The sequence below is a fragment of the Pogona vitticeps genome, chromosome 2, assembly GCF_051106095.1.
Source record: "Pogona vitticeps strain Pit_001003342236 chromosome 2, PviZW2.1, whole genome shotgun sequence".
Taxonomy (NCBI): Eukaryota; Metazoa; Chordata; class Lepidosauria; order Squamata; family Agamidae; genus Pogona; species Pogona vitticeps.
The window spans coordinates 291,137,883-291,162,999 of record NC_135784.1 but is presented as its reverse complement, the minus strand read 5'-3'; the positions used below and the strand labels follow the sequence as shown (position 1 = coordinate 291,162,999).

Here is a 25,117-nt window from a genome sequence, read left to right as displayed (position 1 = left end):
TCAACCTTAGCTGTGTGGCACGCTTATCCTGCACTACATCACTATTTTTCTTCTAATGCAAAATACTTGGATATGGCTACCCATCTTATTTTTTTTCCCATTGATTTGGCATTGATGGTTGATATTTTAAGCAAAATTTCTCTGCTTTCCAATGCACTGCAAGCAAGAAATACAGACATAATAAAGGCTGAAAAACTTGTGATACGGTCTGTTAAAGCATTTGAAATGCTTGAAAAAGAAAAGGGTCCATACGACAAAAAAGTTAATGAATTAATTACTTCAGAAAGCTACAAAAATATAGATTTTGTAGAAAATCATCAATTTGTTGGCCTTTCTTGGGAAACACTTTTAGAAGGCATTGTAACGAATTTGGAAAAAAAATTAATGGATGAATGGATTGTGGACATTTAAACTCAAGCTTAAACTGAAGAGAGTAGGAAAAACCCCTGGGCTAGTCAGGTATAATCTAAACCAAATCCCTTATGAATACACAATGGAAGTGAAGAACAGATTTAAGGAACTAGATTTGGTGGACAGAGTGCCTGAAGAACTTTGGATAGAGGCTCGTAACATTGTACAGGAGGCAGCAACAAAAACCATCCCAAAGAAAAGGAAATGCAAGAAAGCAAAGTGGCTGTCCAACAAGGCCTTAGAAATAGCAGAGAGGAGAAGGGAAACAAAATGCAGGGGAGATAGGGAAAGTTACAGAAAATTGAATGCAGACTTCGAAAGAATAGCAAGGAGAGACAAGAGGGCCTTCTTAAATGAACAATGCTAAGAAATAGAGGAAAATAACAGAAAAGGAAAAATCAGAGATCTGTTCAGGAAAATTGGAGATATTAGAGGAACATTTTGTGTTCAGTCTACCGCTAAAGGAATGGAATCCGACTCCTACAGTGCAAAGATGGTTAAGGGTAAATCACACAGCTGATAATGCTCGTATAAAAGCAAAGAAAATTACAAGTGAGGACGCCAATCAAACAGCAATATGGAAATATCTTCAATAACTCTTTGTCAGGTATTCAATATTAAAAATCTTCCTTTAAACATAATCTAGTTGTCTGTACTTCTTTTACTGTTCTTATTGCAGTATTTAACACGTGAATTATTAAACTACCTTTCAGTATATCTTTTGGTATAGTTAAAATGGTCATTAGGACATAGAACCTGTTGTTATTTGAATCCCACTACTGCCGAGTGGGTTCAGAACAAGTTATCATTCAGACTCTCTGACAGAAGGCACCTTCAGACCAACCACTGAGCTCCTCTGCAACTCCACAGCACATCCATATATCATCTCAAGCACACACAGGTTCACATTGCTATACAGCAGTGGTCTCAACCATGGGTCGCCAGATGTTCTTGGGCAAACTCTCAGAATCCTTCACCACTAGTTGTGCTTGCCTGGATATTTTGGAGTTGTAGTCTTGTAGTAGTTGACTTGCTCCTTTCCAGCACAATGCGAAGGGCTTCTGTGTTTTCTGTATGATTCATTATCGTTATCCCACTGTGTAGCCCTTGCAGATGGTTATTACACACCCAAATGGGCAGCATTATCTGAGATGACAACCCTGTGACATGTTAGGTAGGTTTGTGACATTAAAAGGGAGGACAGAGAAACCCCCTCTACTTTCATCTTTTTTTTAATTAGTCCCCTTTTTATTTTTAAAAAATATTTCCCTAACTGATGATGCAGTGAAATTCTAATTATTGCTGTGCAGGAGTGCAGCAATACATATGGTGCAACAACAGAGCAAAAGTGGATTCAGAACTTTGTAACAGAATCTCTCACCTGTAATTCATGTAATTATGTGATTTGTAATTATGTCTGTAATTCAGATATAAATCTGTACTTATATGTGCAAGTTACCCCAGTGTAGGGCTCATGGGCTGAAACAGGTTCAGTAAACTTTTTTTTTAACATGGAAACAAAAGCAAACATTTTAAATGGTTTGTACTCCTGCCATCAGCCCTGTGCACCCAATCCTGGCTTCCATGCCAGATAGCACCGTGAGCAGGATACACAACAGCAAAGGTTGACTGAAAAACCAGTCATATGCATAGAGGCATGATTGGCTTGCCATATACAAACAATGGGACAATACTGGCTGAACACCCAAAATGAGATGCTCTATAAGGTTAGGCTTGCGCAAAGCGGATGAACTCAAAACAGGAGACAAAAAAAAAAAAAAAAGCAATCCATGATACAAAGCCAAATGATTTCCTTTCTTCTCATCTGTGCATTACTGTTGTTTACTGAACTCCAACATACAGTATTTTATTAAGTCTCTTCCGCGCAGAAATTCTGACCAATGTCGTCCAATGTTGATTGTGTACTATAAGTGATCAACAGAGATCTGGATTTCTACATGGGGATCACTGCAGGCACCATGACAACACATGCTCAAGCAATGCAATCCCATATTATTATGCTGGCAGGACTTTCTGCTCAACAGAAGCTCAACAGGATATGGGCCAAAAAGTTGTAAGAAGAGTCACTTGCCAACACACATTGGAGAATAGCCTACAATGTTGTAAACTCAGTCAATCAATAATAAAACCACAGGCAGCCATCTGTCTGGCCTAGTTCAACAAAAATCACTGAATGGCAAGGAAATCTTGCAGATAAAAACTCTGGCACAGCTATGTCACCATATAGTCTGACACTTCTTAGTCCAAACAGGAAAAATAGCAGCACTGCAATGCAGCTATAACCATAAAGTGGGGAAATGTAAAGAGCTGTGACTTCAAAATTCCGCTACCCAATTAGTTCCACATTGCAAACACCAAAGCATCTGTTTGGTTGCAATTTTTCCCAGAAATGCAATCCTCTCCCACAGACTTAGGAATAGAAAAGGATTTTAAAACAAACAAACAAACAAACAAACAAACAAAATGGCTATGTGTGGCTAGTAATATCTGTTCTTTACAACAGCTATTCCCCCAGCTTAATAAACAGCTGTAGTGGAATTACATACAGAAAACCAAGAGTTTTGTTGTGAGAGATGTTAGTGGGAGCAGAGTAACAGTGCTGGCCCATCTTTGGCAGTGTGTAGACTGGTGCCCTTTGGGAGATTAAATGGGAGAGCATGGGAGAGGGGCAACCAGCAAGGGCTACAGCCTGCGAAGATTTACAGGAGTACAAAAATGGCCCTGGATCTGTTGAAGTTACTGACTTCTGTGCTAGATATTGTTACAGGTTTACAAGTTCTTCTGAGGTAAACAGGTTTAAAGATCTGATGATTGTGACTATTCTTTTGCCTGCTCAGCAGCCTGCCCTCAGACTTTCTTGACTAAGCATATATCCCAGTTTGCTAGACACTTACAACCTCACACCAGGACAGCATGTTTAGGCAGCTTTTCCAGATAAAAATAATCGCCAAGCAACAAGTGGCTGAATGAGGTTGGATGATGAAGTATGGAATGTGCATTATGCAAATACTCTGGAAATGTCTAGTATTCATTCTAGAAATGTCAAATGTCTGTTCATCTTTGTCCAATCTTTACTATGAATCACTGGCAGAAACTGCCACATTTCTTGGTGCCCTCTGAAGTCTCTGTCTATACATCAGAGACTGCATCCTTTTGTGAGGGTATCTTTTTGTAAATACAGAGAGAATAAACCAGCCAAACACTGAAAAGGTTCACTGCCTAGAAGGCAGTATGTGACAACATTGGGCCACGCATGTAGATTCTCTCTGGGTAGATTCTCTCTGGGAAGTTCATTTTCTTTCCAAGACTGCCTTCCCATGAATATGAATTGGAAGTAGGATATTAAAAGTGTTTGCACACACATTTGCTTTAGCTGAATTAACACAAGGGCAATTGGTATTGCCTCCATGAGCATATTTTTATACATATACTACCTGGTTTCTGGTGGCTGATGTATTTTCTTGGATGCTACCAGAGATGCCCCTCCCTACCTAAAATGGGATGATGAAATACGTGAAGAAACAACTCCACAGCTTATATAAAATTCCTGGTTCTTTCTAAAAGGGTTTTCCTTAACCCTCAGTCCTAGGCTGACTCTGTTGCACGGAACAGGAATTCATGTAATGTGTGAAAGGGCTGGAGTACCAAATTAGACAATACACTTCAACCACAATTAGAATTTGGCTAATTTAAGCAGTAAATGACCTCTGTTTGCCCTCACATGTGCTGGTCCTCGCCTCCACATTTTTCATTTCAGTTTGCTTTGCTGTGATGGGTCACTGGAAAGCGAACTCAGGTATGATTTGCAAATCTGACTGCCATAGCACACATATATAACAAAAATCCATTGTTGGAAGAAAAACATGCGAGTAACAAGAATACCAATCCACTTAATGTTTAATTTGAATGCGTATTTTGCCTTGATCTCTGTTCAAGGACTGGCCATTATTCAAAGACAAACCACTTCTCCTGCCTTTATTCTTCTCGACCTTCATTCCTCTCGGCTTTTGATATGCTAGCTGTTTTTGACTTGAAGTGCCACAATCCTTAACCATTGGCAGTGCTGGCTGGGGTTTATGGGAGCTGAAGTTCAAAGGACCACTGCTCTGGATCATATTCTACTCTAACTCTGCAGGGAGGGCCACAGGCCATTGATAGAGTCCATGTTTTGTTTGCAGAAGGTCTTAGATCCAGTTCCCCGCATCTTTGGGTTAGGCTCAAGAGATTCCTGAATGATAGCCTGAAAAGGTTCTGCCAGACAGTATAGAGAATACTCAAGGAGGTGGACCACAAATCGGACTTGATATAAGGCTGTTTCTTCCTCTGTTTCTGCTTATCTGGCCCTGCCACCTTCTGAGATCCCAGCCTGCTCTTATACCTTTTTTCCTTTTTTTGCAGCCAGAGGTCCACCTACACTGACCCATCCTAGCACTGGTGATACAGCCAGTGTTGGTCAGAGATCTTCTGCAATATATGGCACCTGAGCCAACTGCCGTTAAAAGCTTTAACAAAGCAAAAGTACAATAGAGAGAAATCAGAATGAATCGCCATCCATTTTTGAGAGAGAGCCAACCCGGATTTTTTCAGATCGGTTGGCTCAGGTGGCACAGCTTTCAAATAATGTTTTTATATCATTTGCCAAGTGTTTTCTAAGCTCAATTCAAGATGTTGGTTTTAAACTAAACACTTTAGGGACCCTCTATGGCAGGGGTCAGGGAACTTTTTTACCTTTTATCCCCCCCAAAATTTATACACACCAACATTACCCCCTTGATTTGAAAGGAAGGAAATCATACATTATTTGAATTCAAAATATTATTGAATCTACACAGGCTGTGTACTGAACTAGCAGGATATATCATAAGTATCAATGGCTGCCAGGCTATGTACCAAACTAGCAGGATGCACCAAATTTAATAAAGATGTGCACTATTTTTGCTAGAACATATTGCACTCCAGCCATGGGGTGGTATAGGGAGTAGTAAGGTGTCCAACGTGTCTAGCAAGTTGCATTAAATTTCTGCTAACTCGCAGAGGATTTAATCATCATCAAAGGCTACCAGAGTGGTGCTAGCAATGATATGCTTGCTAGAGACAGCCAATGCAGACTTGGGGGGGGGGACTTTTCCTACCACTTTAATCATTTTATGTATGGTGTGCAAAAAGGAACAAACCAGGCTAAAGGTCATGTCACCAACCCTGGTGCCACAGCCCAATATCAAAGACCAGTGCGCTATTTTTTATCATCATCAATGGAAAACTCAGCAGTGGCCAGAGGATTGGAAAAGATCAGTCTACATCCCAATCCCAAAGAAGGGGAGTGCCAACGAATGCTCCAACTACTGTACAATTGCACTCATTTCACATGCTAGAAAGGTTATGCTCAAAATCCTACAAGGTAGGCTCTGCTCATTACCCCCAGAATTTTCATTTTTACCCCATTTGAGGTAAGTTACCCCTGTTCCCAGACCACTGCGCTATGGCTTAGGACCTGTTCGAAGCAGAAAACTGTCTTAAGGGTCTGCCTATCCCATTATGAACCCATCCACTTATGATGGTCTACAAGAGAGGCCTGTTGTAGTTGCTATTAGTAAAAAAAAAAAAGCCCATTTGTTGAGCCTTCGTGACAGAACTTTTCCCCGTCGTGCTCTTGAACTGTGAAATGTCTTCCATTAACTTTATGACTGCCCACCTTTCCCTCAGCATTTAAAAAAATACTAAAGTACCCATGATCAATCTGCCTCTTTAAATTGATTTCAGTGGACTTACTGTCTTCATAATGTTTCATCATTGTTTTATTGCTGATCTGTATGTGTTTACAATATTTGTGTAGGTGGATATAAAAAAAAAACCCTCACCAATTTGCTATATACCATTTCAAGGATGTTTATGAAAAGACTGCATAAAATGCTTCAGATAAATATTTTAAAAGATTAGATCCATTGTGTCCTTCCTTCCTTCCTTCCTTCCTTCCTTCCTTCCTTCCTTCCTTCCTTCCTTCCTTAATATGTTTCACTTTGCCACATGACGTTCTAATGTACTCATCTGAAGCTCAATTACTGCACTCATAAAGTACTCCGTAAAAGAAGGCAGTCAGCTCATACAAAGAATGACATCTCCCCCACCTCTCTCTCACACACAAATGCACATACATTTTCCATTGAAACACATAATGTTTTTACGTTCTATAAGCCACAGGGAGCATGTCTGTGTAGGCAGCTTAAATAGTGAGATCAGAGAAGCAAGTGCAGTGATAATAGCTTGGGTGGGGGTTTCTTTCCTGCTTTTTGATTTCCCAGGAAAGCTGGAAAAAAATTGCCATATAAAACCACCAAAAGAAGGGGGTGGACGTAAAGTGATCCCATAATGTAATGACTTCCTGCTAAGCCACAGCGGCGTATTAACACAAGCTTCAAAGAATTGGTGTAAATTTTAAAAACATGGAAAGAACTTTTTCTGCAACTAAGAAATTACTCTTCTTATGTTACAGCATTAATTGATGTTTCAACAGCAGCAGTATCTCCTGCTGAACTTTTCTACGTTACAAGGCAATGCATCGTTATTGTCCCTTAAAGTTAAACAGTGGAAAATCCACCTTGAAAAGATTTGAAAACGAATAGGCCAAAAAGAGCAATTCTGATCAAAACATGATCCTGCACTAAACTGGTATCTTTTCCTTTTGTGAAGAAAATTGTACGTATGGTAAGTATACTGAAGGATTGGTTGAGGAATCAAACAATCTGTCTTATCTTTCCATGCAACAAGGTAGCAGCCTTCATTCTTTACCTATGCAATTTGCACAGTTTCATACAATCTGCACAAATATCATGCTGCCCTTAAACTAGATTGTTACAATTGAAAGAATTCTGCCAGGGAGATATATTCAATGTAAAAATTCTTACTGAGAACAACAGAAAATATCTCACTACCTCACAGACAAAAATATAACTCTAATGCATCCCACTGGAGGAATATTTTACTGTTTTTCCTTCGCCCAGGCAAGAACAAGACATGTGAGCATTTCCCACCCATGCCGTGTGGTACGTTTTATTGCTGCAAGATCCAAGATAGATAAAACCTATTATCCCAGCTTCTCCTGAACATACATTTCTCAGCTTTCTGTTTGAGTAGAGACAGCCATCAAGGTCACTCTGAACATGGCATTTCTCCAACGCCCATTTAGCACAAGCTTGTCTGGAGGTGGACGACTGCTCTTCTTACAAAACCTCGGTGAAGGATGCTTTGGAAGGAGCTCTCCCCATTTGACAAATTCATGGCATCATTTGCTTCTCAGTGTCTTTTCAACAAAAGGCTAGCAGTGAAATAACCTGGGGCTTATTTCCAGCAATTTTCTAGAAGCTATAATTACACAGTTACTCATTACAGTAATGTTTAACAAATCTGCAACCTCATAAAAAGTTCACAGTATTGACGGCAAACCGCCAGGTTCCATCTACCGATTAGAGTAAGTGCTTCAGAATAATACAAAAATGTCCAAGAAGTTGTGTTTTTTAAAAATCTTCCAAAAGAAGTGAGATATTCCTGGAGCAGCACTATCAGGTTTATTTTCTTTTGGAAGAGAGAGACTTAGGATAGGGTGACCTTCATTTTGTAATACAGCTTTATTTATGAGTATGCAAGTACAGCACAGCTGGCTGGATAGCTCAGTTAGTTAGGTATCTGGCTGCAGAGCCAGAGGCTGGCAGTTTGAGTCCCCCTATTGCGCCTCCAGGGAGGAAAGCCAGCCTGTATGGCCTTAGGCAAGCTGCACAGTCCCTGAGCATCCCGAAAAGAAGGGAATGGTAAACCACTTCTGAGGACAGTCTACCTAGAAAACCCTGAAAAAGGCCATCATAAGTAAGGAATGATTTGATGGCATGTGATTAAGTAAGTAAAGCACAAGAGATGATCAAGGAGGCAAACCCACTATGTTCAGTGGTGCCTCTCATTACGACGTTAATTCGTTCCAGCGAAATCGCTGTAGAATGAAAACGTCGTAAAGCGAAAATAAAAAAGCCATTGAAACACATTAAAACCTGGTTAATGTGTTCTAATCGGCTAAGAACTCGCAGTCCAGCGAAGATCCTCCATAGGGGCGGCCATTTCCGGGTGCCTGTGCAGCGAAAAATGACTCCTAAACACAGTGGGGAGCCATTTTGAAAACCCGACGATCAGCTGTTTTGATCGTCGGGAAGCGAAAATCGGTTCCCGAAACAGGGAACCGATCATCGCGCAGTGAAATTCTCCCATTCAAAATGTTGTTTTGCTATCGCTTTTGCGATCGCAAAAACCTCGTCATAATGCGGATTCATTGTTAAACAGAGCGCCCGTCTTGCGAGGCACCACTGTATCTGATTTTGGAGATCCCAGCAGCGAAGTTCTGCACCAAATGTAAATGGGGCAAAGCAAACAAAACCTGGTAGCAGAGATCTCAGGTTCTGTTCTCAAAGTCCTACCAGAGAACAACATAAGAGAAGTCAAGGACATCTGAAGTCCGACAGCAGTACAGGGTCTAGCAAGTCCAGATCGCAATGGCCAACTGGCAGGGAGACTCTAAGAGGCAGGAATCAAAACAAAGTGCAAGTTCTTTGGATCCCTCACCAGTAAATTAAGTGGCAAGACCAATGGATCACACAGGCTCAGAAAAGGCATTGTTTCCAACAGCCTGACAATTCCAAGGCCAGACTTACATTGCTGAGTGCTGAGGCCCCATCCAGAGGTCAGGTGCAGCCATTTGGATACCTAGATTTCTCAAAGAGACACCTATTCCTGAGCAAGCCTCTGCTTCTGGGCAACCCTCCCTTGCAGTGGAGCACATCATTTTGGAGCTGAAGACAAGCCCACGCCTTCAGTCTGCACCATTCTCCTGGGCTGGAATGTGGGCCACTCTCAACACATCTGGAACTGAGCCACATCTGTCTAGGTTTGCACCATCCTCCACTCCGCTGGACCCCAGGTCTCCAGGGCCTGCCAGGTCCATACCACGTGCCTCTAGAGATTCCAGTTCATCTTTTCTGGAGAGGTCCTCTGGCAGAGTCAGGATAAACCCCTCAGAAAGAGGGTCAGATTGGATAATAAACTCAGCATGTACTTAAAGGTGAAACTTCCTCAAGCAGAGAAAGACGTCATCACATGTTGCTTTTCCTTACTTAGGGTGTGACCACATTGACCCTTTTGGTGTGGGTTGGTACAGTCTAAATAGACTTGCTTGAGGTCAGGGGGGAGGAGCTATATGCGATTTTGTGTGATCCTTATGTCCAAATGGCATACCTACCCCTATTTCTGGTGTCATGAAGTAGCTTAATATTGATTGGCATTTCATAGAACTTCAATGTGTGTGTATATATAATTTTTAAATTTTAATCTAAGCAATTTGGCACATCAGCAATGGCATATCACTTCTCCCCCTGACCTTAAGCAAACCTATTTAGACCATACCAAGCTGTCTTGCCTGGTGATTCTCGATCTTTTTCAGCCTGTGACGCCAGATACTGTGGACAAAGCGCTTGATCGCTGTTGTGCCACCACCTCCTCCTCAAGGGAGGAGGTGGTGGCACAGCCTGGCTAATCAAAGCAGCCAGGCCTATAACAACAGAATGGGCCACAGCAATAATTAATGGGTCTTTCCTTGAGGGCAGGGTTCTTCCTGTCTTCAAGGAGACACTCGTTAGGCCCATAAGGAAGAAACCTAATTTGGCGGCAGATGAAATTGGCAATTATAGGTCCATCGCCAATGTTTCTTTCATTAGCAAGGTGGTCGAGAGGGTGGTGGCTGACCAGCTTCAGGCTCATTTGGATGAAACAGATGCCCTGGATCCGTTCCAGTCGGGCTTCAGGCCGTGCCAGGGTACAGAAACGGCATTGGTCGCCTTGTATGATGACCTGTTGAGGGTGGTTGACAGGGGTAAAACATCTCTGTTGGTCCTACTCGACATCTCGGCAGCTTTCAATACCATCGACCATGGTATCCTCCTAGGGAGGCTCTCCGAGTTGGGAATTGGTGGCTATGCGCTTGCATAGCTCTGATCCTTCCTTGGGGACTGTCCTCAGAGAGTACAGCTTGGGGAGAGGTTACCAGTTCCGTGGACCCTCAGTTGTGGGGTGCTACAGGGCTCGATCATCTCCCCAATGGTGTTTAATATCTATATGAGGCCGCTGGGTGGGGTCATCAGGGGGTGTGGGGCATCATGTCATCAATATGCTGATGACACCCAGCATATTGATGACATGATGCCCCACACCCCCTTTTCACCCACTGCAGGAGATGCCGTTCTGTCCCTCCAGCCCTCTACATAGGGCTATCTTTGAGGCTGATGCGGAAACTCTTTAGTGGACCATATTTCTCCTATTCTGGCCGCATTGCACTGGCTGCCCATTCGGTTCCGCATTGATTTCAAAGTCTTAATGCTTACGTATAAAGGCCTAAACGGTTTAGGGCCTTGATCCTTGGCAGAACGCCTACTCCCACCAAGATCTACCCGTATCACCCGAGCGAGTCAGGAGGTGAGGCTGAGGAGCTTGACGCCGAGGGAGGCCCGAAGGAAAAAACAAGAAACTGGGCCTTCTCGGCAGTAGCTCCTTGCCTCTGGAACAACCTTCCTCCGGAGATTCCTGTGGCCCCTTCCCTGGGTATCTTTAAAAACCAATTAAAAACCTGGATGTTTACACAGGCCTTCCCTCCAGTTAATATCTTCTCTTCTCTGTTTACTTTTTGTTTTCCCTTTTCCATCTTGTAGAATTTGTTATTTGATGTAATAATTTCTTTAATTTCTTTTGTTATATTTACATGTTGTTGTATGTATTTGGAAGCCGCCTAGAGTGGTCATAAGACCAGATAGGCGGGATATAAATAAAATAAAATAAATAGTAAAGGATCATGGAAGGAGTAGTTCCACAACATCTAGAGAAATACACATTCCCCATTTCTGCTGCCTTATGCCCATGCCATTATGCATATAAACAAGGCCCCTTTTGAGGCATTCTACTGAACAGGCAGAGTTGGGGAGTGGAGTTAGTGGGGTGCAGCAACAGTGCAAGTGGCATTAGCAGAGTACAGTCCCATCCCTTCCACACATTCAGTGTACACAGGAACAACTGAATATGGCTCCAAAATATAAGGGGTTCAATTGTTTTGCATCTCTCTCTCTCTCTCTCTCTAACACACACACACACACACACACACACACACACACACACACACACAATGGGGGCGAGAAAAATTTGGACTAAAGTGTGCAAAGCTGCTTGGTAATTACCCATTTTGTATACACCTATTTGTAAGAGTCCTTTTCTACCAAAAAAGACTCCAGATGTCATCTTGACATTAGTCTCAAGATAATTATATGTTGTGTATTATTAAGTTTAAGATTTTATCCATTTTGTACTCTGCAAATTTTCAGATGACTATGTTATTTCCATGGCTTTTGCTTTAATAGAATGGTGATATTGTTTTTCCTCCAATTCAGCTTGTTGCCCACTGATTGCAGCAGCTGTCTCTGACAAAGACGTTTGTTGACACACATTGAGCAATTCTCGGTGTTAACATATTTGCTGTAGGCACTCGGCAGAGATTCACACACATACATTGCTTTTTGAAAGTTATCTTCTAGCAAAAACAGCCAAATTTGTAACTGGTTCAAAAACGGGTTTATTCTATAGCTCCCCATGAATATAAAAAAACAGGGCATTTCTAAGACGTGGTAGTGTTTACCAGTTTCTCAGGCAGAGGATGGAAAAGTTACTTTTTCAGACTACAACTCCCCAAATGTTTTTCCTGTTCAAATGTTATATCAAGATCCACTGGCTTTAATCATCCTGGCATGATACTTTTAATACAGTTCATCTCGTTGGGAGTCAATAGGGTCATTTAGTCCAAACCAATAGATAGATTTTTTTTTTCAATGCAGTATGGGTGCACCTTGATCCACTGTGAATTTGGCCCCTGGGCTACCTTTTTTAAAAAAAAAAAATCCAATGCTGTAATGAGGCATTTAAAAATGATTTGGAGACAAGGGGTGTTTGGTTAAGGGTAACTGACACCCTCCCAAGAGTGCACCTTTATGTCCTCTCTCTCCACCTGTCAGCCACTAGCACCTTTGCACATTCCCCCCCACACATTATTTTTGTACATCAGCTCAAGGGAATTACCATGCCTGACAGCATGTGCTCTCAAAAAATCCAGAAGCCTCAGTGATGGAGGAAAAGAAACACAAGTGATTGAAATGATGAGACTTGCATGCCATAGAGTTAATGGTAAATATTATAAATCTGACCATTCCAATCCCAGAGCAATTCCCATATTATTTGTCCATGTAGCTACCTCATAAGTTAACTTTCCTTAATTTGCTTTCCGTCTTTGTAAAGATTTGACTATATTTCATTGGAGTTTATTGTTCTTTTCATACTTCTATTGACTGTATATTATCACCAAAGCCCTCAAACTTCTCATTCAAAGATGAAGTCATTATGCAAAATGAGAGCTAGATTTATATATACTGTAATAAGGCCTTGATTTCCATCAAGGTTCTGAATTCAGATAAAAGTACCCAGATGATTTCATGTTACAGGGTCCATATCTTTTTCTAGCCACACCTATTTGAGAAAACCACATCACAGGGGATTATTTCAATAGCCAAAACAGCTTCACTTCTCTCCGCCTCATTTTTAAGAGCAAGTTTTGAAATCCAATAAACCTTCCCAATAGGCTTGTGCTTCCCTAGCAACTGTGTCATACATCCTGGCTAATCTGCCGGGGCCCTGTTCAAAAATGGCACATACTGAGCACAGATTAGTCAGAAACTGATACAGTGGAAAGAATTTCACTTTTTCCAGGGTGCCCAAGATAGGAAGAATTGAAGATGAGGTGTGAAGAGGACTGAGCAGTTGTTATTAAGGATGGGACTTTTGGATTTTCTGGAATGCAAATCCAATAATTCTCCATTTTGGGAGTTCTAACTAACAACAAGGCGGACACCTTAATGTGGCTCACCTGGAAGTAATTGTCAAGTAAGTGAGTTCAAGATGGCAGCCTTCCTGTATAATCCAATGCATGTCAAAGGTAAATCCAATGTGTTTGTTGGAGTTTACATCAAGGGAGGCAAGAGTCAACATATCTGTGGTTCTGAACTGCAACTCTTCAGGATTTCTCAGGGAGCATAGTCCAAAGCATAGAAATGTACATCAATACAGGCAGGCAAGAGGAGGATTTTCACCTCCGCTGTTGCGCCTCTAGTAACAAACAAGACAATGCAGTTTCTGTAGATTGAAGGATTAATCTATGCCTCAGGGACAAGAAACCACAACTAGGCTACAACTGTAGGGGAATCAGAACTACAGACTCATCATCATCTTCCTTTGTTCTTGTTTAGACTTTTGTTTGTTTAAGACCAGAGAAAGACAGCAATATAAGGTGAAACATTAGAAGCAGACCTGGTATTACGTCTTGCAGCTAGGATTGCATTCAGAGAATACCATACACACCACTTCAACAATTCATCACAGTCTTCAAGATCAGCCAAGAATGCATGCTTGGGATTGCCATATTCCAGCACTCCACATCTGGGTAGCCTAATCAGCATGTTATGCAAATCAGGTGTATTAATTGCTGCAGTTATTTTCTTTTCTGCCAACCCTATGTCCATTTGACTAAATTGTAGGTACCCCTGTTTTGAACATAAAATCAATTTACAGAGATGATTTTGGGGGTCTTTGCCACAAACCCTGTACCTGCAGAGAACTTTTGAAAATTTGCATATTACAATTCCCATTCGGGATAGGAGGTGTTCCATATTATTGTAATTGAATCCCCCATAAATAAATTAGAGACCTGACACCTGAGGTAGTCCAATGGTTACGTTCTTTTTTTATAATAGGAATAATAAAGAGCCATGTTGTTGTACCACACCTATCAGCTTCTTTGCTTCTAAATTATTATTGTATGCTCTTAGAAAAGCTTCCATTTGCAAGGATGTAAAAACTGTTTTCCAGCCGAGTTTTAACATGAAATGGAACTAAATGAGGTAGGGAGAGATATAAGAACCGTTCCAGATGGCAAAAATACTTTCTCCTCCACAGAACCTGTCAATAGCAGTGAAATTTTATCGAGGAGAAAAAAAGAGATTACGCTTTTCTTTTCTTTTTCTTGGTAGAAGTAAAACATAGAGGGAGGGACAGAATGTGTGTGCTTTGCAAACCGCCCTCCGTTGGGAGCGGAGTTGGTTGAGTTTGCATTTCTTTTGAAACAACACATTAATGCTTTTAAGCACTCTTATATTACAAACTTAATCACATATATGAGGCGCTCTGAGCTGGAGTAAATGGATTACTGATGTGGATGGAATTTGCTTTAAATATTGGTCTTCCTACCCAACACACAGGGACACACAAACCCACACCCCTTTTATTTTTAGATCTCCAAAAATACGAGGACAATTGCAGGTGTAAGTTAGACCCTCCCTGCCAGTGGTGTCATATTCCTTACACCGGTGTAACCTGCGTAACAAGATTTTGGACAAAGTGCTTTTGAAAAATGGACATATTTCTTCCTGAAATATACTTTTACATATGAAGTGATGGGGGGGGGGAACCGTACCTCCTTCTATTACAGAAAGGGTCAATTGGCAAGGATAACAGAGACAGACCAAGTATGCGGTTTTCCTATCTCCACACAGAAAATGAATCCAGCACAGTACCATTTTTACTCAACTGAACCCTTAGTATTCTCCAGTGTTTTTTTAAAAAAGAGAATGGTAATGTTTTATTACCGCGCCAAGAAGCTTCCAATGGCTGTATGTTTTGCTTAAAATAAGTTGTGGGGATGCAAACCCCCCCCCCACTGCCGCTGCCAGTCTTACAAATACAAAACCAGAAGCAGCAGTCTGGACATTTTCAGTTTTATTTTATTTTATTTGCATTTTCAGCCATTTTGAACCATTTATATGCAGCCTGTGGCAGATGTGAGAATCCAAATTGATCAGCCTGAACCAACTGATACAACATTGCTGAAATGCAGTTCAGTGATCCCCAACCTTGGGCCTCCAGATGTTCTTGGACTTCAACTCTCAGAAATCCTGGCCAGCAGAGGTGGTCGTGAAGGCTTCTGGGAGTTGTAGTCCAAGAACAGCTGGAGGCCCAAGGTTGGGGACCAACGGTCTAGATGGCAGACTGTGCAACTGTGGGATGGAGATTAAAATCCCAGGTTAGTGGGATTCTGTCCTGGAAGAAGAGAATTCTCTCCGGTTTGGTACTTTAATGTCTGAGAGTTCAACACACACCCCCATTTAAATTAAAAGCCACCCACATTGGCTACTATTTACTTTCTTTACCTGATCTGACGACTAAAATCATCTCCAGCCATGACAACACAGAAACTGCTCAAGACTCTGTTATATCTTCCTCTAAAGGGGCTTCGTAGTGACTAATGCTAGCTTTGAGTCGCAAAGGGGTTGTTGTATTTTCAAAATGGAAATTTAACGTTTATTGGTTTTGTTACAGCCTTTCTTGTTCCCCAAATATGAAGGGGCCGCTGGGATAAAATCTAAACACTGCTGAGGAGTCCCAAGGTAGCGTTTCCAATTCCTTGCTCATGTCATCTTGCAGGTTATGTTCCTCCTAACATCATGCTCCTCGTCACAATTTTTTAAAAAATCATGCCCGACAAAGAGATTTTGAAAAAAATCTCAAAAGCTTACACAGAGAACCTTGTACCTTTCTCCAGAAGAAGGGAATGCTGAACCACTTCTGAGTACGTCCATACCTAGCAAACCCTGGAAAGCGGCACTGTAAGTCAGAATCAACTTGATGGCACATTATTATTATTATTATTATTATTATTATTATTATTATTATTATTATTATTATTATTATTATTATTATTATTATTATTATTAATATTAATATTAATATTATTAGTATTAGTAGTAGTAGTAGTAGTAGTAGTATTAGTATTAGTATTATTAGTATTAGTATTATTATTAGTATTATTATTAGTAGTAGTAGTAGTAGTAGTAGTAGTATTAGTAGTATTAGTAGTATTATTATTATTATTATTATTATTATTATTATTAGTAGTAGTAGTAGTAGTAGTAGTAGTAGTAGTAGTAGTAGTAGTAGTAGTAGTAGTAGTAGTAGTAGTATTCTTATTCTTATTATTATAAAATAAAAGTTATCATGTCAAAATAGATCTTGTGATTGGAGGACTTAGCAGTTGCTCCCAAACACTACACAGGAGTGGCTTCTGAATACCACACAAGAATTGTATCCTACCTGAGCCAAAGAACTGGGAGTTAAGTTAAGAAAGAATCTGATTCCTGCACATTTCGTTATCTGCTTTGGGATTTGATGAAAGAGGCATTCAGTTCCTTCTGGAGGGTTATTCCTTGCTTTCTTGTGAGACTATCGCAGTTAAAGCTCAACTTATGTAATGTCTAAAACCAGCAACATTATTGTGGCACAATGCAGACAGTCCCACAAGGTCTATCGGTTGCAGGAAACATACAATAAACTGAAAGCTTAAACATGTGCTGCCCCTTTGTGTCAACTCAAATCTGTTCTCTGAGACTGATGCCTCAAACAGTCTTATGGTAGCTATAGTCCTGCCATCAGATCAGCTGCCTGCAGACTTTCCCATGTGCTTTGTTCTCAGATCTGATACTTTCAGGGATGGCTTGTTCTTCGCTTGATTAACTAGGCCATGATGGCTAGAATGAACAGAAGCCATGCTTAGGCCAAGGGAGTCAGCTTCTTCATTCAATTATTTTTCTCCAAATAACAGCTCTGTTTTCTTAAGTCTCAACTGATTTGAAAAATATGCCAAGTTCGATTTGAATTCTTAGTGATAGAAGTAAAAGTTTGACTTATTCAATTAAGGCAATTGCCTCATAAAAGATTGTTCTTACTTGAAAAAGAAAACCAAGCTGTTTGTGTGTGTATTCAGAAGAGATTAGCCAGCCTTGTAAAAACAGGCTCCTCGACCCCCCTTTCTCCTTGCTTTCTTTCTTCATAACTCAAGGCTAAAAGCTAGATAAGCATGGAATGTTGAGACAAGGGGCCCGATTTAGGGAAAGTGATTGTTCTGCGCATGTCTAAAATGTGTTTTCACTAATCCAATGAATTGTTGCTAACTAACTTAATGACCTCAAAGGCCCACCCCTCTCGCCCTGAGGGGACAGCTATAAGACTGTACCAATTCCTTTGTTCTTTGAAGAAATCCTAATCACCCACAATTAAGGTGAAATTGGTTTTTCTTCCCACCAACTGCAGTGGTGTGTTTTGTTTGTTTTGTTCTCATGTAAATAAAATGAACTTCAATAGAAAAGCCTTCGTGTCTCAGTCTTTTGTTTAAGGTAAATTGTTTGGCATAACAATTTGGGGGCTCGTCCGGGATCTCTAAACGCCCCGATTGGGGCTGGATTTTTATCCAGTTGAGGTCAGGCAGAACAGGCGGCGGTGAAGTGAATCGGAAGGCGCCTCTGCCTTCTTTTAAGGCAGCCGCTTCCTTGCCGACGCTTTGGCTGCTTGGCATCAAGAACTCGGAAAGAGGCACGAACGCGAGAGTTTTTTTTTTAAGCCGGCCGGCCAACGAATCAACGAGCCAGCAGATCAACGGACCTGGTAAGTCGTAGTGGGAAACTCTGAAAGGGTTGGTTGTTGTTGTGTGAATGAAGAGTGAGTGACCTTGCGGTTCCCAGAGGTGGCCGTTGAAGTAGTCCGGGACCCTGGGCCAAGGTGTGCGACTGTTGTCTGTACCCTCCTTGTGTCTGCGTCAGAGAGACCCCTTACTCTCTACGCAACCTCCCTATCCTTATGTCTTTGTCTCCCGTGGGATGGGAATACAGACTTCCAAAAAGGGCCCGCGGGGGTCCAGAAGGTCCAGAGGGGACCAAGGTAGGAATTCCGAGGGGGACGCCCCGACTCCAGGCCCTTGTGGGGGGTGGTAATGAGTTAGGAATTCCTGGCAACAGTGCGGTGGGCAAACTGTTGCTGCATTGGGAGTCTGTAAAAAGGTACAGGAGTTTCAGACAGAGAAGGAAATGGTCCGTGTGCTCTGGAGTTTAGACACAATTTGATATTCGTTCTAAAGGGCCAAAATTTGGCCCATCCGCCCCGTGTCCCTTATGTAGATTTTTGGATATGGTACCTAATCAAATTTGGAGAAGAAATAAAACTGGCAGTAAGTAGAGACTTGATAGGTTCTAAGTTACAAGGTGAGGAAATGACAAAATTGGAGTTTGTAAATTGGACTGCTCCACCTCAGTAAAAGAAAAGGAGGGGGATGGCGAAAATAAAGACGGGACGCTGTCCGAGGGACCAGTGACCCGTTCTCAGGCACGGCAGATGAAAGAGCAGGGAGTTAGTGCCCAGTATCCACTCAGAGAAGTCTCAGAGATGCTTTAGGGATTATGATTTACAAGCCCACAGAGCTGCTGCACATTTGTAAGCAGCTGGCCGGAGTCACATAGGAGACTCTGGCAATTGCCGCTCGAACAGAACAGGCGGCCGGGGAATCCCTTCCAGAAGTAACCCCTGGAGATTGGGATTTTCAGGATGAAAATATCAGAGGGCGAAGTACAGAAATGAAAGAGTTCTTGTTGAAAGGGTTGGAGGCAACAGTCCCTAAGACTGTTAGCATGAAATTGGCTTTTTGGTCAACCGAAAGGAAAAGAATGAAAGTTCAGTTGGATATCTGGAAAGGCTAAAACGCAATATGCGAAGGAACACTGGGCTGGACCCAGAAGATTCAGGAAATGAAAATATTCTGAGATTGGAATTTGTGTCAGGGTGTTACCCAGATATAAAGTCCAAGTTACAGAAAATGGATGACATGACAACCAAACCCATAGGACAGTTGCTAGCGGAAAGCTCAAAGGTGGTAGCAAGAAGAGGAAACTGGAGGAGTTTTTCTCTGCCCTACCCGCTCAGAAGAGAAGGGAAAGAGAAAGGGGGGCAAGGGGCCCTGACTGTGTTCACTTTTAAGGTGGCTCAGGAAATACTTAGGTGAAGCTAGGCAAAGAGAGAGAGTATATTGTAAAGAAGGCAAGGAAAGTTGTTGCAAGATCAGGTAAAGAGTTTTGAGGGGAAATGGGAAAGGAAAGGCTATAAAGGAGGGAAAAATAAGTGTGTATCAACAAGCGATGCAGCTAGAGGAGGAAGGAGATTCAGGAAAGGAATCCTTAACAAAACTAATAGTGCATGCCAGCTCGGACAGCAGAACTGTTTGCTCTAAGCTGAGCACTACAGTTAGCTGAAAGGAAAAGGGATTAAAAAGAGAAGAAGGAACGTAACTTTCTCAAAGTTCATGAAAAACACAGAGAATGTTATCCAAAAGTGTATATGAAATGGAATCCTCAGGAAGAGTCCTAAGAGAAATAGGAGCGAATGGAGAACAGGGAATGAGAAAAAGCTCTTTTGGCTTGTTAAACTTACTGGGGTATAAAGGGTTAAGAGTAGGCACAGAGTAGGAAAAAAAAATGGGGAAAATCACACACACACAAAAGACACTAGGGGAATTGTTGACTATGGAATCCCACAGAAAAACATGCAGGAAAATGACAGATGCAGTATGTGGATTGATTGGCAGAAGTACGTGTTTAAAAAGCCTGAATTGAAAAGGAGGCTTTGGAGGTGTGAAGATGTTGGCAGTGATAGAGAAATGCAAAGAAAGAGAATTTGACAGGAGAAAGAAATAGGTTAGTAGATAAGAGATAGCAAGCAGAATTGCTGGGAATGTTCAGATCCCCCTCCTTGCTTCTCCAGATGCACAAAGTGGGAGCTGGAGAGACAAGGGGGGGTTGATTTCACACCAGGAATGGTTTGCCTGTTTTACATAGACACTTTCTGTGGGAATTCCTTAGAAGTCACTTTTGCATTCAGAGGTCACTACCAGTTTTAAGAGATTAAAATGTGTGGTATTTTTATTGAGAGTGAATTATCTAGAAGCCACAGAGGATCTAATCATTGGCATGGATGCCTTGCAAACTATGGGTTATGGTTTAATTCCTATAACAAACAACTACATCGAGCCTAAACCCGGAAATCGTTAGGAGAAAATATATTCCAGTTTTAAGGTGAAGAATTTGAGAACAGGAGTAAATGCAACATAGGAAGCGATTGTCCTGCATTCTTCACACCAGCATAGGACTATCCTTGGCGGTGGATGATGGTCAGTAGGCTGCTACAGATCGAGGCTATTCTCCTTGAAAAACTCGATCTAATACTGAGGGTTTATCAGAAACTGTCAGGAAGGAACTGTGTAATGAACATGATTGTATTGCCCTGACTGGTCTACAGATAAAGTTTAGGGAAGACCTACAGGAAGAGGCAATAGAGGGAACATGGAACCTGTACACTGACGGTTCCTCTAGAGTAGTGAATGGGAAAAGAATAACGGGATATGCAGTGGTAGAGAGGATGGGGGGGGGTTCGAAGTTGAATCTGGACCCCTTCCCCCGTCCATGTCAGCTTAGACAGCAGAATTATATGCCCTAAAAGAGCTTTAGAAATAAGCACAGGAAAATCTGTAAATATCTGGACAGACTCTAAGTATGCATGTGGAGTAGTCCACGTTTTTGGAAAAATTTGGAGTGAAAGAGGACTACTTACATCCCAGGGAAAGAATCTGGCCCACCATCAGTTGATACTGGACACCCTGGAAGCGTTGAGCCTCCCGTCCGAGGTAGCTATTATCCACATTCCAGGGCACCAGAAGGGAAACTCCCCGGAGGTAGTAGGAAACCGGCTGGCTGACGAAGTGGCAAGAAAGGTGGCAGGAAAAGAATTGAATCCCGCCCTCTTAGCAGCCCTTATTCCTACCAGTAAAGAGATCACTGCCCCTTTGGTGTATTCACAAAGGAGCTTGAATTGACAGAGGAGCAGGGAGCTACAATGGTGAATGGCACGCTAAAGTTGAGAGATGGAAGACAATGGCTGCCCGAGGGGGTGGTCAGGAAAGTCCTCAAGGCATTGCACGAGGGAGGACACTGGGGAGTTAAGGCTCTGGTCTCAGCCTTTCTGCAAAAATATACAGGGAAGAAAAGTGTGGTCACACGCCAACACCATTTTAGCCCACTGCATTCCTTGCCAGAGAGTAAATAAGAATAACCCGAGAAAAACAGAAATGGGAGGACGACTTCTGGCCATCCACCCCTTTGAACATTTGCAATGTGATTTTATTGATATGCCAAAGTCAGGACTTTGGAATCAGTGTTTGATAATAACTGATCAGCTCACTGGCTGGGTAGAGGCATACCCTACGGCTCGGGCAACGGCAGGGACAGTTTGTAAAATCTTATTGGAACAAATTATTTGTAGATATGGGTTAATCCAATCAATGGTTAGCAACAGGGGTAAAAACTGAAAGGATGAACCAGACTTTGAAAGAGCAAATTAATAGTTGATGCAACAAGCGCAGTTGCCCTGACCGAAGGGTTTGCCCCTAGCAGCTGCATAGCATTACAGGACTCTCGCCCTTTGAAGCCTGTGCAGAATGGAAATTTGGGATGTTAATGCACAGAGATACACAGAGAGTGAGCCTTAATTTAGATTTGTTCAAGGATGCCTTTATAAGAAAGTATTTGCTGGCCCTATTCTCTATTCTCTCCGATAACAGGGAGCGAGGCATTTCAGTGCAACGGACGCTATTGGAGGTAGCAGTGCATTCCTTCCACCCCGGGGATTGGGCTTATATCAAGGCATGGGAGAATGAACCGCTCGCCCCAAGATGGCTTGGTCTGTTCCAGATACTGTTGACAACAGAGACTGTCATCCAAACTGAGGAAGCTGGTTGGACTCACTATACCAGAGCCAAGCACGCAGTCGACCCTGAGGGACGGTGAAAAGTTGTGCCTGTGTCCAAGGACGGACTAAAAGACTATTTTTAAACGACATATGTAATGTCCATTAGTCGGTTAGCGCATAAGTATTGTCCTTTCTTTAGTGAGTATATAGAAGTAAGAAAAGTTAATAATCTGGTCCAAACTTGGCAGGTACATTTGAGAATAGACAGGAGTCTTAGGGGACTCTATTTCTTAAAAAAATTATTCAATTGGTGATCAAGTAGTGTTGGAGGACGAGGGGACCATTGATTGGGAGGAGGAAAGGAAAATCTTTAAAGATCAAGAACCTTATGAAAGTACTGACACTGATAGTTGCTCTGAAGAAGAAGGGTTTTGAATGAGGATTGTCGGATTTTATTGTCCTGCCCAGGTTACCACTATTTGGGTAATTGCTGTCAGAGTAATGTCTATAACTCCCTATATAACAGGTAGAATTTGTCCCTGGTTTTCCTGTTCAATTAGTCGAACACCAAAAGGGGAGGTGGAAGAGTGGAAGGTACAGATACAAACCACTTCCTATTGGGACACTGAATACAAAGGGTTGGCCTGTGGTAACCAATTGATGGTACGCAAAGAGGTACGAGGTAAGGGCCGTGGAACTTTGTATACCAGCACTGAGTTGGCTTCAAGTCTAGAGTTCTGGCATAACCGAGATTGCAAGCAGTGCCCCCTCATTAAAATCAGAGATAGCAACATCAGCCCTGGATCAGAGTCAGACTCCGACTAGGTCATTTCCCCAGGAAAGTGATCTTTCTACTCTCATACTTTCACCTCCCGGCAGTTTACTCGGAGTATCAGGTAATATCTGAAACTTAAAGACCCCCTGATAGGATTGGATCCTTTTGAGCCTTACTGTTATTTGTATTGCCATTTTTGCCCTCACCATTGGAGTGCCAGAATAACTAAATTTGACGAAAACCCGGCTTTGAGGTGGTATGTGCTTAAGGTGAGATATCCTGAAGGGTTGTGGACTGAAGCTTGTAGGCTGTAAAAACGCCAATTGCAAGCTGTCTGTGGAGAATTCAATCTGATAGCTCGGCGCAGGCAGAGACCAATTCCCAAGGGATGGCTCCGTTACGCATCTTCGGTGCACCACGAAACGTGTTAGAAGTGCAAGAACGCAAGCCCCTGGTCAGTGCCCAGTCTAGATTCAGAGGACGAGGAATGGAATTCCCACTACAAGCAGAGGTAAAGCCCACCCCTCTAATGTCTTGGAGAAATATCAGGCAATTGTTTATTGGCAGACCACGGGTTGATGGCAAAATAATGATAGTGTGAGGGCTCTTCTTGAGCCTTGCGCTACAAGCTACAGGATCCACCTGCCCCTGTGTAATAACAACAAGGCAGGGAAGCAGGGAACAGCAGACCTTAACCTATAAGTCCATCTTCAATTGTGTTGATAATATTACCTCCTGTGCATTTGACAAGGTAGAGTACAAAATTTGTCAGGACTCCCTTGGAACTCAAACTTGTTATGACCCTAGAGAAAACCCCGAGAGAATTTGGATTGAATTCCGTGTTACAGTAATTAGTAATGGAGGCTGGACTAGAATTAAATGTGGTGGAATAGGCTGGGTTCAGCACCACATGGTATGGAGAATAGCAGCAAGTGTAGTTTAGAAACTCACCTGTTTGTTCCTGTATGAAACTGTGTGAAGTTAGCCACCTAATCTACCACGCCCTGCAAGCCTCAGGAAGGTGCCTGTAAAGTTCGATTGTACCTGGGGCTCCTATGAAAACTGTCCAAGTGAAAGACACCTTTGGTCGGTCTGGGGGAGGGGGGAAATTTTCATAATAGTGAATAAGTCAAAAGAAATTATAAAAAGAAAAACGGGGGAATAATTGATAGAAGTAAAAGTTTGACTTATTCAATTAAGGCAATTGCCTCATAAAAGATTGTTCTTACTTGAAAAAGAAAACCAAGCTGTTTGTGTGTGTATTCAGAAGAGATTAGCCAGCCTTGTAAAAACAGGCTCCTCGACCCCCCTTTCTCCTTGCTTTCTTTCTTCATAACTCAAGGCTAAAAGCTAGATAAGCATGGAATGTTGAGACAAGGGGCCCGATTTAGGGAAAGTGATTGTTCTGCGCATGTCTAAAATGTGTTTTCACTAATCCAATGAATTGTTGCTAACTAACTTAATGACCTCAAAGGCCCACCCCTCTCGCCCTGAGGGGACAGCTATAAGACTGTACCAATTCCTTTGTTCTTTGAAGAAATCCTAATCACCCACAATTAAGGTGAAATTGGTTTTTCTTCCCACCAACTGCAGTGGTGTGTTTTGTTTGTTTTGTTCTCATGTAAATAAAATGAACTTCAATAGAAAAGCCTTCGTGTCTCAGTCTTTTGTTTAAGGTAAATTGTTTGGCATAACAATAGCTTAGCTCATTTATCACATCAGTCCCATTTGAGTGGAAGGAGAGCTTGTCCATTTCTTGTCTTACATAAACCTGGCTTAGCATCAAATAATGAAACATTACTGAAGGAAAAATTAGCCCATTTCTGCTCCATGCCCCTTTTCACATACTGTATGTCCATTTCTACAACTCCTCTTTCCTGCAGCATCCCTATGCATCCTAATAACCTGCTCCAGAAGCTTACAAAACCCTTTAGAGTGGATTTCTGATACCACAAAGGGCTCCCACAGCAGAAGAAAGACAAAAAAATCCCCTGTTTTGCTAACACTGGAGTGCACCACTGGATCTTGTCCATATTTACATATAAAGTTCCAAATGTAGCTTCTCCCGATGTATGTGTCCTCTCAATATAAATGTTTCTACAAATATTTTCAATATGTCTTTTGAAGCCTCGCTCCCCCATGACATTTGAAGACATTGGAAAAGTACGAAATCTGAAG

At 41.9% G+C, this 25,117-nt stretch overlaps 1 protein-coding gene and 1 long non-coding RNA gene across 2 annotated transcripts in view; one reads left to right on the top strand and one right to left on the bottom strand.

Annotated features, from left to right (window-relative positions):
* Window positions 1–25,117, bottom strand: part of PLCXD3 (phosphatidylinositol specific phospholipase C X domain containing 3) — a 98,512-nt gene that overhangs the window by 60,678 nt on the left and 12,717 nt on the right. The window lies entirely within an intron of this gene.
* Window positions 17,271–24,587, top strand: LOC140704833 (uncharacterized). The gene is made up of 2 exons (XR_013541142.1): window positions 17,271–18,042; window positions 22,037–24,587. It is a non-coding gene; the product is annotated as an uncharacterized LOC140704833 (long non-coding RNA).